The sequence below is a fragment of the Scyliorhinus torazame genome, chromosome 10 (genome assembly GCF_047496885.1).
Source record: "Scyliorhinus torazame isolate Kashiwa2021f chromosome 10, sScyTor2.1, whole genome shotgun sequence".
Classification (NCBI taxonomy): Eukaryota; Metazoa; Chordata; class Chondrichthyes; order Carcharhiniformes; family Scyliorhinidae; genus Scyliorhinus; species Scyliorhinus torazame.
In genome coordinates, this window is record NC_092716.1 from 144,243,568 (window position 1) to 144,260,575 (window position 17,008).

The 17,008-nt window shown below is 47.2% G+C and overlaps 1 protein-coding gene across 1 annotated transcript in view; it reads right to left on the minus strand.

The window, feature by feature from the left end:
• LOC140430265 (low choriolytic enzyme-like) overlaps positions 1-16,333 on the minus strand; it is a 246,281-nt gene extending 229,948 nt beyond the window's left edge. The window contains exons 1-2 of the mRNA XM_072517690.1: positions 16,196-16,333; positions 10,861-10,917 (exon numbers count right to left, since the gene is read on the minus strand). The gene's annotated coding sequence lies outside the window, so the exon portion shown is untranslated. The remainder of the gene's footprint in view (positions 1-10,860; positions 10,918-16,195) is intronic.
• Between the last annotated feature and the right edge of the window lie 675 nt (positions 16,334-17,008).

A 17,008-nucleotide genomic window follows, 5' to 3' on the forward strand; every position in this document is an offset into this window, starting at 1 on the left:
GGATAGGATTAATTAATTGAGGGTAGACAATTGAGACAGGAAATCAAATCAGGAAATGGGAATTGGAATATTGGGTGCAATTCAATGGAATATTTCAATCTGGCATTAATATGAAGGAGAAAGTCTAGAGGAGGCGAGCAAATTGATAAACGTTCTCTTGGCAATGCTTGTGTCCTTGTCTATGCTTTTATTTAAGGGAACAAAGTTTGGTACTCTGGCCACCACCTAAGGCATCTAGACCATATGTGGAGAGATATGCAACAACTCAGATCTTTTGATAAGATCACAAAAGGTTCAGGAATGTGTGGTATGACATTGGTGGCAATGCGTGCGTGTGCAGATGAGTTACGTGTGAAGTGACTAATAGGCAAGCTTGTCATTTGCATTGAAGAGCAGGTCCCATGCATGCACACTACCTGACAAACAGCATGACCATAAATGGTCAATAGGGACAACAGAGTGAAACAACATCATTACGTGATCAAGACACTGACACATATTCCATAGAGAAACTGACTTTAAAATAATTAGGATAGAATCATAGAATTTACAGTGCAGAAGGAGGCCATTTGGCCCATCGAGCCTGCACCGGCCCTAAGGAGAGGGCACCCCACTTAAGCCCACGCCTCCACCCATGACCCAGCAACCCCACCTAACCTTTTTGACACTAAGGCCAATTTATCATCACCAATCCACCTAACCTGCACATCTTTGGACTGTGGGAGGAAACTGGAGCACCCGGAGGAAACCCATGCCACACACGGGGAGAACATGCAGACTCTGCACAGACAGTGATACAAGCCGGGAAGCAACTGTGCTAACCACTGTGCTGCCGTGCAGCCCAAACCACTGTGCTACCGTGCTGAATCAAACACACAGATACCTGTCGAAATTAGCACAATTGAAGTAACAGGGTAAATTATTTGATAAAGGCCTGGTAGCAAGTAAACCAGGTGGTGAATATCCACAAGATGGATACTGAAAATCTGGAGAGCTGGAGAATATTTGAAGTCCATGCATGATGTTATTTTGAATGATATTTGAGTGAGTCGATTTGCAAATGGGGAGTGTCAGAGAGAAAGGGGTATCAATCCAATTATTCAGCGATCACATTCAAGTTACACTAGATTATGGAATAAACTGGAATCAAAAACAAAAACAAAGTGAATTTTCTCCCAGCACAGATCACCCCACTCAAGGGCTAGAGAAAGAAAGTGACCAAGAATAATAATGAGATGAGCAGTGGAAGAGTAAGATCTCACCCTGTGAAAACTGAAACTGTATATGTTGCTCACAAATTGAAATGACATTTATTTTTTTAAACGGTTGCAGTTTTTTGTTTTACAAGTTCTGTAGTGGTTTTTATTCATTTGTTCATTTATTTTATTCATTTAATTTTTATTTTTTTCATTTATTTTTTTTACAAGTTCGGGGGGGGGGTTTATTCATTTTTTTTTTTACAAGTTCGGGGGGGGGGGTTATTTGACAAAATTTTACAGGAAAAAAATGCAGAACTTTGGACAGATGGAGACTCCATACTTTCCGACACCAGAAGGCTTCACCTCATCCAACATGTTCCATTGGAGAAGCATGTACGAGGGCCAAAGAGACCCAAAACCATTTCCTCCATTTTTGTCAGCAGCAAACAAGGTAAGAGAAAATGGTGGGTCGCGCAGGTCGGCCGGCGTGGGTCGCGAAGGTCGGCCGGGTTGGGTCCCGAAGGTTGGCCGGTTGGTAAAAATGGGTCCCCGGAAAAAAAGTTTGAAGAACACTGATCTAAGCTACTCTCACGCTGCTGGTGAATATCAAAGAACTTATATACAGTACAAAATTTAAAACAGCTGCATCGCATTTCTACTTATTCCTAATAAAGTTAAAGAGGTACATGGTTTATCTTTAGCAGCTATTGTTACATGAGTTCAATTTTGTTGAATTCCAAAGTAGAGGGATCAGACTGTATATATCGGGGAGCGGGAGGCATTTACGGAGTTGGAGTGTCTGAATGACACTGTAGATTATTGCAATTACTAGAAGGGGGTTCCATCTGGCAATGTTTTCGCACCAGGTGGGGGATTCGATGTCTGTCTTTGTGTGGTGTAGTGTCCGGGCTGGTGGTGGTCTGTTGGGTGGTAGTGTTCGGGGCTGGTGTGGGGTTTGTAACAAAAGTTCGTTGCGCGCGCAGTTGCAGAAGTCCAGCAATGATCCAAACGCATGTCAGCAGTCCTTGCTTCATTCTGTGTTTTCTGTTTTCCGTATAATCCTGGGGGTGCATGCATAGTATCTGTTATTATATTGTATGGCTATATGTTATATGGCTTTGATCTTTGGGTCCTCACTGTCCATGGGGATAGTGCCAGAGGACTGGAGAGTGCCGAATGTTGTTCCTCTGTCCAAGAAAGGGAACAGGAATGACCCTGGTAATTTAGGCCGGTTAGTCTTACTTCGGTGGTCGGTAAGTTAATGGAAAAGATCCTGAAGGATAGGATTTATGACCATTTGGAAAGATGCAGCTTAATCCGGGATAGTCAACACGGATTCGTGAAGGGTAAGTCTTGCCTCACAAATTTGATTGAATTCTTTGAGGAGGTAGCTAAGTGTGTAGATGAAGGTAGAGCAGTTGATGTCATACACATGGATTTTAGTAAGGTGTTTGATAAGGTTCCCCATGGTCGGCTCATGAAGAAAGTAAGGAGGTGTGGGATAGAGGGAAATTTGGCCAATTGGATAAGTAACTGGCTATCACATAGAAGTCAGAGGGTGGTGGTGGATGGAACATTTTCAGACTGGAGACCAGTTACCAGCGGTGTACCACAGGGATCAGTGCTGGGTCCTCTGCTATTTGTGATTTTTATCAATGACTTGGAGGAGGGAGCTGAAGGATGGGTCAGTAAATTTGCTGATGACACCAAGATTGGTGGAGTAGTGGATGAGGTGGAGGGCTGTTGTAGGCTGCAAAGAGACATTGATAGGATGCAGAGCTGGGCTGAAAAATGGCAGATGGAGTTTAACCCTGATAAGTGAGAGGTGATTCATTTTGGTAGAAAAAATTTGAATGCGGATTACAGGGTCAACGGCAGGGTTCTGAGGAACGTGGAGGAACAGAGATCTTGGGGTTCATGTCCACATATCTCTGAAGGTTGCCACTAAAGTGGATAGAGCCGTGAAGAAGGCCTATAGCGTGTTAGCGTTTATTAACAGGGGGCTTGAGTTTAAGGGCCGTGGGGTTATGCTGCAACTGTACATGACCCTGGTGAGACCACATTTGGAGTATTGTGTGCAGTTCTGGTCAGCTCACTATAGGAAGGATGTGGAAGCATTGGAAAGGGTGCAAAGGAAATTTACCAGGATGCTGCCTGGTTTGCAGGATAGGTCTTATGAGGAAAAGTTGAGGGAGCTAGGCTTTTCTCTTTGGAGCGGAGGAGGATGAGAGGCGACTTAATAGAGGTTTATAAGATGATGAGGGGGATAGATAGAGTGGACGTTCAGAGACTATTTCCTCGGGTGGATGTAGCTGTTACAAGAGGGCATAACTATAAGGTTCAGGTGGGAGATATAGGAGGGATGTCCGAGGTAGGTTCTTTACTCAGAGAGTGGTTAGAGTGTGGAATGGACTGCCTACTGTGAGAGTGGAGTCGGACACTTTAGGAACTTTCAAGCGGTTATTGGATAGGCACATGGAGCACACCAGAATGACGGAGTGGGATAGCTTGATCTTGGTTTCAGACAATGCTCGGCACGACATCGAGGGCCGAAGGGCCTGTTCTGTGCTGTACTGTTCTATGGTCTATAATCTATGTATGGCAACTCAATATGATTTTATAGTCAATTTCGGAGCAAAAGCTCATTCCACGACCCGGTCTTAGCATCACACTCAAAATTGACAAGGGAGAAAGAACATATGGCCTTAAGACAGTGATGCGAGACGTCAAGGTTGAACAATTACTGATACAAACTATCAGTCCGAAGAAGTAAACAAAACAGGCCCTCACTGCACGATAGATTTCTTGCTCAGCTTGTTGCATTTTATTGGGGGTGCAAAGGTAGCCAGAGAATTGGACCAAAATAACAACCATCATGGAGAAAGTAGATAATGATAGTTCTACAGCCTTTATGTTGAAACGCTTACAAAATCGAATGGCTCTCGATTATATTCTCACCAAGAAAGATGGGACAGGTGCCCTGATTGGATCAAAATGTTGCACTTATATTCCGGATAGTTCCAAAGAAATCACTAATTTTGCAAAAACACATCAAAAGGAAGTGGAAAAATTAAAACAATCGGAGTCCAGCACTCTTTGAGTTGGGCTAATGAGTGGGGTTGAGATCCTTAGGAGTTTCAGTGGTGCAAGGCCCGGTTATGTTCTGTGAAGTTATTTTTGCTATATATCTTGTATTTCTGACAAAAGGATGTCATGAAACCCTGAAGTAGCAATACCTTACAGGGCATGGAAGGCTCTTTTTATTGATTCCTTATTATTGATATTATTTATTAATCTAGTCATTTAAATGCTTGTAACCCATTCCAGTGTTGAAGGTTGTTCCTACACACAGGGGCCATCAAAGACACCGTGAATGCGTTTTCCTTAGCTTATATTTCTTTTGCTTTACTATTATTTATATTATTATTAATTTATTAATTGATTTATTTTATTAAGTTTAAAATATAAAAAAAGGAGTAACAGATTGCAGATTTATTGATTTACTGATTGCTTCATTGATTTATTTGGGACCCTTAAGAATTGATGCAGTATAATTTTTAAATTCAGTGCTTAGACAGAAAATGGAATTTCCACAAAGTCAGGGGCAGGATTCTCCAATAATGGGTCAATGCCCCCACGCCCGCGAGAAAACGTGTGCGAATCACTCCGGAATGTTTTCTACAAAGTCCGGAGTGATTCTCTGTTTTCAGGGCCCCGGAGTGCTCCACGCAGCTCCAGCTGCTGATACGGGGCCCTGCACTTCCGGCTGTGGGACCGCAAATGCATGCAGCGGCGGCCGCCTGTGGCGCCGGCCCCGCACGGCATGGCGGACCCGCATAGCGGGCCGGTGCCAAAGAAGTAGGTCCCCCGCAGAACGCGTGCCTGGCCGTTGTGGAGGACCCCCCCCTGTGACGGATCGCCCCGTCCTGCACCAGGACGGCCACCGCAGCCAAGACTCCGAGCTGCCACCGGGTGAAACCATACGTGAACCACGCCGACAGGAACTCGGCTGGTCATCCGCAGAAAATCCCCGCGGGGGCCTCTTTCAATGGACCCCGACCAGCGTCGCGTCGACTGCGCGCACGCACGACTGGAGACGCTCCTCCGGTTGCCGGAGAATCGTGGGAAGGCGTCGGACCCGTAATCGGGGGTCTGACGCCCCATTCCCCACCCCCGCGCGAGTGCGATTTCGGTGAGGCGGCTCAGAGAATCCCAGCTATGGTTTCAGATAAACAATATGAGATTTGCTGTACAAAGCTAATATTGTTTCAAAAGAAAACTTGCATAAAGGCCTTCGTGATGAATAGATCATTGTTCCACAAAACATTTAGGAATGAAAATGTATCAAAAGCAAGGTTAATGCAAGCACAAGGGCTGGGATTCTCCGATCCCCCGTTCCGACGCCGGCCAGCCGATTCTCCGGCGCCCATGGGATCGCTGCCGCGCCGGTCGGGGGCCGTTGAAAGCGGACCCCCCAGTGATTCTCCGCGCCTCGATGGGCCGTGTGCCCACCGAGTACGGCCGAGTCCCGCCGGCGTAGGTTCCTTATGGTCTACCCAGCGGGACCTCGGAGTTCTGGCTGCGGGGGCTATCCTAGTGGGGGGCGGGGGGGGGGGGACCAACTCCGGAGGGGGCCTCCAGGCTGGCCTGGCACACAATCAGGGCCTACCAATCGGCGGGCGGGCTATTTCCATGGGGGCCTATGGTTCCTCCATGCCAGCCCCCTATTGGGCTCCACCATATTGCCCAGGAGCCAGCGCTGAGACAGGAACCCACGCGCATGCGTGAACCCGCGCCGGCCGTGGCGCGTCAGCTTCCGAGTGCCTGGAGGCCCATTGACGCCGGAGTGGCTCTCACTGCTTTTGCCGTCAGAACTTGGCTGCGGGATCGGAAAATCCCGGCCCTTATCTTTGTAGGAATGGCAGATGTAGCGGGTGCACGTGGACATTTAATTAATTTGATGGACATTAGTGAATTTTAAGTAATGACCAATGCTTGGTCATGTTCAAAGTGACAGATAGCTGTTTGAATAAATTAGAAAGCCTCAGCTGAGAATTAGAACCAATGAAAGTATCAAAGGGGCTAAAACATAGATAAGGTGATGTATTCTCCAATCCCCGACGCCAAAATCAGTGTTTGGCGATGGGGCAGAGAATCCCCAATGACGGCGAAATTGGTGGCGCCGCCGCTTTCGCAATGCGCCACCCCCGAAAAGTGGCTACGTAACGGCGTGGGTCGCGTGTGGTCTCACCCGTCAGGGACTCAGAGTGGCGGCTGCAGACTCAGTCCAGTGCCACCATAGTCGAGGGAGGGCTAATCTGCGGGCAGGGGATTTTTGGGGCTGGGGGCACTGTGGTGGGGTGGACTATTTTGCGGGCCAGGTTCACAAGCGGCATTTGCCATGAAGCACGGCGCGGCCATGGACCAGGGAACTATCCAGGCCCGATCGGTATCTGGAGCTAGAAGTTCTACACTGCCTGGCTGCTAGCGCCCCCCCCACCCCCGCAACAGGGAATCAGTGGTCGTTTTATGTGTTTTCTTGGCGTAAAACGCAGCCTTTTTCACGCCGGCGTGGGGACTTAGTCTTCAGAACGGAGTATCCAGCCCAAGAAGTTTCTTAAGAATGTGATCCGTATGACTGATTAGGGAAAGAATTTTAGCCTTCCGAGATTCGTGAAGCATCCGTAAAAATTACTTTTAAAACCTTTGCTGAAATTCTTTTATTTTGTAGTCTTTCTGGAGCTACTTTTATTTTGAAGCCTTTTCTTTCACTCTCCTGTATCTCAAGGATTTTTCAATGTACTCTGTATATACTTTGTATACCTCTTCAACTGGACTACCTTATCCCGAGTAGTGATAAGAGGATCTTTCACTGACCTGTACAAGAAATCCAGGTACAACCTCCACAAAGTCATCAGGGTTGCCAAGAGACAATATCAGACCAAGTTAGAGTCACAGATTAATATCACGGACTCTCGTCGGTTGTGGCAAGGCTTAAACACCATGACGGGCAACAAAGTGAAACCGAGCAGAATCTCCGGCAGCAGTGCTCCCTGATGAACTCAATGCATTCTATGCTCAGTTCGTGCAGGAAACCATCAAACCATTGTCAACTGCCGCTGCTGCCCCGGACACACCCATACCCACCGTTACAGCTTCTGAAGTCAGATTGGCCTTTTTGAAAGTGAACCCTCGGAAGGCAACGGATCCTGATGGGATCTCTGGTCGTGCACTCAGATCCTGCGTGGACCAACTGGCAGATGTGTGCGTGGACACCCTCAGCCTCTCCCTACTCCTTTCCGAGGTCTCCACCTGCTTCAAGAAGCCCACTATCGTACCAGTATCAAAGAAGAACCAAGCAATGTGTCTCAATGACTATCATCTGGTGGCCTTGACATCGATCATAATGAAGTGCTTCGAGTGGTTGGTCATGAGGGTCATCAACTCCATACTCCCGGAATGTCTAGATCCACTGCAATTCGCATACCACCACAACCAGTCCACAGCAGACACCATCTATCTGGCCCTACACTCATCCCTGGAGCATCTCGACAAGGATTCCTACATCAGACTCAAATTTATTGACAACAGCTCCACCTTCAACATCACAATCCCAGCCAAGCTCATATCAAAGCTCCAAAAGTTAGGACTTGGCTCCTCACTCTGAAAATGGATCCTCGACTTTCTGACCAATAGACCACAATACGTAAGATTAAACAACAACACCTTCTCAGCAATAGTCCTCAATACCTGGGCCCCCCAAGGCTGCATACGTAGCCCCCTACTATACTCCCTATACACACATGACTGCGTGGCAAAATTTGGCTCCAACTCCATCTACAAGTTTGCTGACGACACGACCGTCGTGGGTGAGATCTCGAACAACAATGAGTCAGAATACAGGAGAGAGATAGAAAACCTAGTGGAGTGGTGTAACAACAACAATCCCACCCTTAATTCCAGCAAAACTAAAGAGCTGGCCATTGACTTCAGGAAGCAAAGTATCGTACACACCCCTGTCTGCATCAACAGGGCCGAGGTGGAGATGGTTGACAGCTTCAAATTCCTTTTTGTGCACAGTTCCAACAATCCGTCCTGGTCCAACCACGTCGACGCGACCACCAAGAAAGCACAACAGCGCCTATACTTTCTCAGGAAACTAAGGAAATTCGGCATGTTCACAATGACTCTTACCAACTTTTACAGATGCACCATCGAAAGCATTCTATCAGGCTGCAGGTATGGCAACTGTTTGGCCCAAGACCGTAAGAAACTACAGAGTCGTGAACACAGCGTAGTCCATCCCGTGAACCCACCTCCCATCCATTGACTCTGTCCACACCTCCCACTGCCTTGGGAAAGCAAGCAGCATAATCAAAGACCCCTCGCACCCGGCTTATTCATTCTTTCAACTTCTTCCATTGGGCAGAAGATACAAAAGTCGGAGAACAGGCACTAACAGGTTCAAAAACAGCTTCTTCCCTGCTGTAACCAGACTCCTGAATGACCCTCTTACAGACTGAACTGATCTCTTCACACATATTCTCTTCTAATACTGCACTCCGTATGCTCATCCGTTGTCTGTGCCTATATATTTACATTGTGTATTTATGTATGTCCTATGTTTTTTTTCATGTATGGAACGATCTGTCTAGACTGTACGCAGAACAGTATTTTCATTGTACCTTGGTACGTGACAATAAAACAGATCCAAATCTAGTGCATGTTCTCACCAACTGCTTTCCAGTGCATGCGCTATCTCCAACTGCTCTCCAGCACACACGCTCTCTCCAACTGCTCTCCAGCACACACGCTCTCTCCAACTGCACACCAGCGTGCGTGCTCTCTAGAAGTGCTCTCCAGTGCGGGCTCTATCTCCAACTTGTCTCCAGTGTGCACACTCTATCTGCAGATTTTTTCCCGCTATTACCAGGCTCCTAAATGACCCTCTTATGGACTGATCTGCTCTCTTCATACATCTTCTCTACTGAGTAGTACTACATTCCTGTATGCTTCACCCAATGCCTATGTTTATGTATTTACATTGTGTATTTTATGTTTGCCCGATGTATTGTCTTTTCATGTATGGAATGATCTGTTTGAACTGTACGTAGAACAATACTTTTCACAGCACCTCGGTACATGTGACAATAAACAAATCCAACCCAGGCTCCACCGCAACAAGGAGACGGTGCAACACCTGTGCCATGTCCTTGCGGACTTGGCATCACATGGAGGAGGATGACACCCGCTCCCGGTAGCCGTCAAGGTCACCGCAGCCCTGAACGTTTACATCTGGGATCATTCCAGGGCTCGAGCAGGGACCCGTGTGGTATTTCACAGGTCACAGCCCACAGGTGCATCCGACAGGTCACAGATGCTCTGAATGCCTGGGCGGCAAACGACATCATCTTTGACATGGACAAAGCCCAACAAGATGCCCAGGCAGTAGGTTTCTCTGCCATCACCTGGATGCCTCAGGTCCAGGGGGTCATAGATGCCACGCATGTCACCTTGCGCTCACACGGCTATCTGGTGTGCCTGACGCTAACAGAAAGGGGTTCCACTCCCTGAACATACAGCTTGTGTGCAACCATCAGATGAAAATAATGCATGAGTCCACACTTCCCGGGGAGTCTGCACGACAGCTACATCCTGGGGCAGCCAGTCATTCCCAGCACCTTTGAGGAACACGCCAGGATGGGCGACTGGCATCGTTAGCCACACGTGTTTCACAGTGGTGGGAGGGGGGCTGTGAAGAGAGGGTTCAGGGGAGGTTGAAGGGGGAGGGGGGTGGAGGGAGGGTTGGGGTCACTTGTGAGTTGGGGGATGGATATTCCCTTGGGGGCGGACAGGTCGGGGGGGTGAAGGCCTTAGTGTCAACTCACTCGTGCTGCGTGGTGTAGGTCACTGACCTTCTCCCTGCACTGGAGTCCAGTCCGCCTGGTCATACACCCGGCGCTCACAGCTGCCACCATCTCATCCCAGGTAGCAGTGGCTGTCCTATGGCTAACCCTCCAGGACCCTCAAGGGAACTGGACATCCCTCCTGGCCTCCAGGGCGTAGAGGAGCCTTCCTAGGTCAGCATCCCCGAACCTTGGGGCTGGTCTCCTCAACGCCATTTTTGCGTTTGGCTGGGGTTTGCTGAGCAAGTGCTGCTTAAGTGCTACTCGACCTAGTTAGCGGGGTGCTGGCGAGCGCGATGCCAGCGAATCAGCTGGTGAGCCTTCACTTGCGGTGAGAAGCCCGTGAGACCTTGTTAAGTGGCCCAATTAACATTGAGTAGCGTTGTCGGTCTCACTGGGCCTAGCGCCGGGAAGCTCATGGCAATTCCCACTCACTACAGCACTGAGAAATCTTTCCCAAGAATCGTGCCCGCTTTGTCCTTTGATAAACACGAGAGTCAGGCAACTTATATGAATACATATTTTAAAAATGTTGTCTTACAGTTTGCAGAAGGGAACACAGGTTTGAGTGTACCTATGTCATCTGTTATTGTTGAGGTTCTGCAGAAGACCATTATTCTCCCTTACCCTGTTCCTCAGGGCTAATTTATTGCTACTCTTTTACAGGAAGAAGGCATGTGCATTTTCAGTGGTAATATTATGTCGCATATTAAATAATTCTGTGAAGTCAATCAAGATTTCACTGAAATACATACCAGGTTCGGCTTGGAAAATGAAAATGACAGAATAGCTTCATATGGTGGTCAATAGATCTGAAAGGAAAGTGAAAAGGTGAAAAATGAAACCATCTTAAAGTTGATGGGTTTTTTTTTCTTGGGGGGAGGTGTCAGGTGGATGTACCTTTAAGAAATGGGTGTTTATCAAATAGCTGCAGTGACGTCAGTGTGTAGGTAGAGTTGGGCTGTCTTTCTGTCTTTTTACTTTCATTTTGAGCTGAAAAGCTGCTTTGTGGCTCTGTTTTTGGGTTTGCTTTCAGTTGGAGAGCTGCATTCAAACAGGAAGCTGTATATCTTTCTCTCTCTAAAGAATGTCTCCAGATCACTTGATGATTTCAAAGTATTACCTGTTTCTGTAGAGAATTTAAACCTGCTGTCTTTGTTTAAAAAGGGTTTAACTTATGGATGTTGCTAGGAAAGGTATAAAGGGTTACCTATAGAGTATTGTATCTGTGGGTTATGCATGTTGGTAGTTGATAAGATGTTTACTGTGTGTTTATAAAATGTTAACTGGGTTCATACAATACACATTGTTTTTGTTTTTAAAATACTTAAGGTCTCTGTTGCATAACACCTGGAGAGTGGACCCTTGTGCTCCCCATAACCAAAATCTATTAAAAGTCATGGATTAGGTGAACTCCATGATATACTTTGGAGTTTTTTAAAACCCTGGCCCATACAATTTTCAATGCGTGTATTTGATGAGGAATGTCAGCTACTTGAAAGATTGGAGGAGTTGGGACTGTTCGCCTTTGAGAAGAGAAAATTGCGAAGATATTTGATTGAGGTATTCAAAATCATGAACGGTCTGGACAGGGAGAAGCTGTTTCCATTGCTGGAAGGAGGTTAGAATCTGTAATGCACTGCCTGACTGTGTGGTGGAGGAAGGGTCATTTGAGGTTTGCCAAAGGCAACTAGTTCCATTATCTGAAAAGGAAAAATACAGGGCTACAAGGGAAAGATAGGTGGGAGGCACTTAGTGATTTACTCCTTCAAAGGGCCAGCACAGACAGGCCACGCCAAATGGCCTTCGTCTGTACCGTAACCATTCTATGATTCTAGGTCATGGTACATATCAGTACCAGGAAATGTTGCAACAGATCAAGAAGCAGGACCTCAAAGATAATAATCTCAGGATTACACCCAGTGATGCATGCTACTGAGTGCAGAAAGACAAAATTAAAGCAAATGAATAAATTCCTGGAGAAATGATGTAGGAGGGAGAGTTTTGTTTCTTATGGCATTAGGACTAGTTCTGGAAAAGATGGGATCAGTGTTAGCTGGACAGGTTACACCCCTCAGGAGAGGAACCAGCGGCACTTCGGCGCCTGTTCAGGTACACAGAGGGAGAATTCAGAATGTCCAATTCACCTAACAGCACGACTTTCAGGACTTGTGAGAGGAAACTGGAGCACCCGGAGGAAACCCACGCAGACACTGAACATGCACTATCCTACTATCCGTACTACCACCATCAGTTGTGTTGCATCAGTCGTGTGATGCATGTGGGGTGCGACCCACTGGCAGGAGGGCATATCCATGATGACATACATTGATAAATGGCTCTATACATTTTTGTAGTTACATACAGATATGCATGTACACATCACCACAATTAGATCACAGCTTCGGTACAGTATTACATAGAGTCTGGCTGCCATGTTACAAGAAAGATATGACTGTATTTATAGAGAGTGCAGTGACTGGAAAAATGTAACTGAATGGAAAGATTGGATATTTTTTTCCTTGGAACAGGAGAGTCAAAGGGATTACTTAACTTAAATATATAAAATTGGGAAGGACCTAGAACTCACTACCTGAAAGGGTGGTAAAGGCAGAAATTCTCGCCACATGTAACAGTTAACTTGAATGTCCACTTGGAAGAGCTGTGAACTTCAGGGCTATGGATACACTACAAGGTGGGTAACTGTCAACTGGCATCGACAATGGGACAGGTGACCTCCTTCTGTCATCAATTTTCATACGATTTTGATGAAATCCATGCCGCTCTCTCTGATCAGCTGAAAATTTCCAAGTGTTCAGTCAATATCCTTAACTGTAGACGCCAGTATAATTCCCCAACAACAGATGTTAGGCTAATAATTCAGTTTCCCTCTTTCTTAAACAGTAGTGTGACATGGGCAATTTTTCCAATCTGAAGACGTATTCCTGGATCAAGATTTGGAATCTTATAATTCAGAAATTTGCAATGTTCTCACAAGATCCCTTTAAATTATGGGATGGAAATGATCTGTTCCTGGAGATCTCTCATACCTGAGCGCCACTATTTTTATAAGGCCATAAGACACAGGAGCAGAATTAAGCCATTTGGTTGATATGTTTCTCATCCCCATTCTCCTGCCTTCTCCCCATAACCCCTGATCCCCTTATTAATCAAAAACCAATCTATCTCTGTCATAGACATTCATGATTTGGCCTACACAGACTTCTGTGGCAAAGAGTTCCACAGATTCACCACCCTCTGGCTGAAGAAATTTCTCCTCATCTACGTTTTAAATATTCATCCCTTCAGTCTGAGGCTATGCCCTTGGGTTCTCGTTTTTCCTACAAGCGGAAACATCCTCTCCACGTCCACTCTATTCAGGCCTTGCAGTATCCTGTAAGTTTCAATAAGATCCCCCTCATTCTTCTAAACTCCAACGAGTACAGACCCAGAGTCCTCAACCGTTCCTCATACGACAAGCTATTCATTCCAGGGATCATTCTTCTGAAGCTCCTCTGGACTCTTTCCAAGACCAGTACACATCCTTCCTTAGATACTGGCCCAAAACTGCTCACAATACTCCAAATAGGCCTTATACAGCCTCATAAAAACATTCCTGCTCTTGTATTTTAGCCCTCTGGACATGAATGCTAACACTGCATTTGCCTTCCTAACTGCCGACAGAACCTATACGTTAACCTTAAGAGAATCGTGAACAAGGTCTCCCAAGTCCTTTTATGTTTCTGATTTCCTGAGCCTTTTCTCATTTAGAAAATAGTCTATGCCTTCATTCTTCCGACCAGAGTGCATAACCTCACACTTTTCCAGTGTATTCTAGCTGCCACTTCTTTGCCCACTCTCCTACCCTGTCCAAATCCTTCTGCAGCCCTCCTGCTTCCTCAATAATACCTGTCCCTCTGCAAACTTAGCAACAGTCCCCTCAGTTCCTTCTTCCAGATCGTAAATGTATATTGTGAAAAGTTGTGGTCCCAGCACAGACCCGAGGCACACCACTAGTCACCGGCTGCCATCCTGAAAAAGATCCCTTATCCCGACTCTCTGCCTTCTACCAGTCAGCCAATCCTATATTCATGCCAGTATCTTACCCTTAACACCATGGGCTCTTACCGTATTTAACAGCCTCCTATACCTTGTCAAAGGCCTTCTGGAAATCTAGATAGATCATGTCCACTGGTTCTACTTTGTCCAACTTCCTTGTTACCTGGCTGGTTTAGCTCAGTGGGCTAGACAGCTGGTTTATAATACAGAACAAGGCCAGCAGCGCAGGTTCAATTCCTGTACTGGCTGAGAACTCTGTGTACCCAAACAGGCGACGGAATGTGGCGACGAGAGGCTTTTCACAGTAACTACATTGCAGTGTTAATGTCAGTCTACTTGTGACAATAAAAAGATTATTATTACCTCCTCAAAGAAGTCGAACAGATTTATCAGACGTGACCTCCCCTTGACAAAGCCGTGCTGACTCAGCCCTGGTTTATCATGCACTTCCAAGTACTCCGCGATCTCATCTTTAATAATGGACTCTTACCAATGTCCGAAGTCAGGCTAACCGACCTATAATTTCCCTTCTTCCTCCCTCCCTTCTTAAAGAGCGGTGTTACATTAGCCACTTTCCAGTCCTCTAGGACCCTGCCTGCCCCCAGTGATTCCCGAAAGATCACTACCAATGCCTCCACAATATCCTCAGCTATCTCCTTTAGAACCCTGAAGTATAGTCCATCTGGTCCAGGTGATTTATCCACCTTCAGACCTTTCAGTTTCCATCATTACTGTTATTTTGACTATTCTATTTTTGGTTGAGTCTGATTCAATCTCAATTTCCTTGAAATGTCCAGCTCTTCCTCTCCTGTTACAAAGTAATTACTCAATAGGCGCAATTCAGTGAACACGTTGCGCCTGGCTCCGTTGAATCCCGGGAGACTCCAATTTGGCTTTGTGCCAGGCCGATCACAAGTCACCTGACTCACTACACCCATCGCTGGGCGTAATCAAGATGATATTTAAATGAGCCATTAACACCCCAATGCCTTATGCAGCCGGGGGTCAACAGCCGCACCTACGATGCCTCAAACGAGTGCCATTTAGCACTGGTTTCCACAATCATGGACCAGGTGTGATGGCACCTCAGGGGTTGTGCAGGCCATTGGAGACTCCCAGGTGGTTGGGGACTGGGCAGGGTAGTACCCTGGCACTTCTCTGACACCCAGGCAGTGTCAAGGTGCCTGGGTACCAGGTTGGCACTGCCAGGGGTCAGGGCCTGCAGAGCCAGGCCCATGAAAAGTGTGTGTTGGGGGGGGGGGGGGGAGAGGAAGGGTTAAGGGTACTGAAAAAGTTTGGGGTGGTGAAGGTGTGGGAGAAGAGTAGAGATTGGGGCAGCAGTTCAAAATGGTGCCCTGATCGGAGAGGAGACGGTCCTGCTGCCGAGCTCCGCTCCCAAGTTCAGGAAAACTGCCTAACTGTGGCCGGTGAGAAACTTCCAAAGGCCCAAATAAATGGCAAAATGCCATTCAATAGCAGGGTCATTCTCAGCATTGTAGCTGCCGAGAAACACCCCACGAAACGTGCCCAAAACTGGACATAGTAATTTTTCGGGTGACTTGCACCCAATATGTCCCTTATTTTCACACCATGAGAATTTTCAAAGATCCCACATCACTCTTGTGCACTCTGCTCCTCAAATCATAAACATTTGAGTTGATCTTATTTCCTTTGGGTTTCTTTTCATGTTCCGTTTTGCGGTTCCTACTTTCTCATTTTTGGCTTTTTATTGTTCTTTCTTTCTCTCATTTGTCAGCAAATTGCATTCTACAGTTTTGCAGACTTTTGTCTTGTAGTTTTATGCTCTCTTATAATTTAAACATCATTTCGGCTGAGGATTTGGCAAGTGGCATGTTATACTCTCACAACTGCCCATATCATAAATATGTACAGAAATTGAGCAGGCCCATCAAGCACGCTTCTCCATTCAACAACAGGGCTGAACTGATCATGGCCTTAATTACATTTTTTTGCCTGTCGCCCATCACCATGGTCTCCCCCCGCCCCCTAACCGCCGCCTCTATCCTTTACCCTGCTCTGCAAGAAGCAGCTGTGCCGAACGATTCCCTGTGGACACTGCTCGGGATTGGGAGCCGTCTGCTCCAGTCACAATTCCACACCTGCTGTGGAGATAGTGAGAGAAACGAAACCAAATCCAATCGGCCCGGCTCGAGCGGCTGACAATCCATGTGCGCCTGCGCACCATTAAACCTCGCACTCCACTGATTGGTCACTGACGGCCAAACAGTGCGCGGCTGGCCAATGCTGAAACCCCGCCCACATCTCAGACACTGGGACAGAGACTCTCACTCCCCACCCAGACCACAGACACTGGGACAGCAACCCTCACTCTACACCCAGACCCTGGGACAGAGACCCTCACTCCCCACCCAGACCACAGACACTGGGACAGCAACCCTCACTCTACACCCAGACCACAGACACTGGGACTGAGACCCTCACTCCCCACCCAGACCACAGACACTGGGACAGCAACCCTCACTCTACACCCAGACCCTGGGACAGAGACCCTCACTCCCCACCCAGACCACAGACACTGGGACAGCAACCCTCACTCTACACCCAGACCACAGACACTGGGACTGAGACCCTCACTCCCCACCCAGACCACAGACACTGGGACAGCAACCCTCACTCTACACCCAGACCCTGGGACAGAGACCCTCACTCCCCACCCAGACACTGGGACAGAGACCCTCACTCCCCACCCAGACCACAGACACTGGGACAGAGACCCTCACTCCCCACCCAGACCACAGACACTGGGACAGCAACCCTCACTCCCCACCCAGACCCCAGACACTGGGACAGAGACCCTCACTC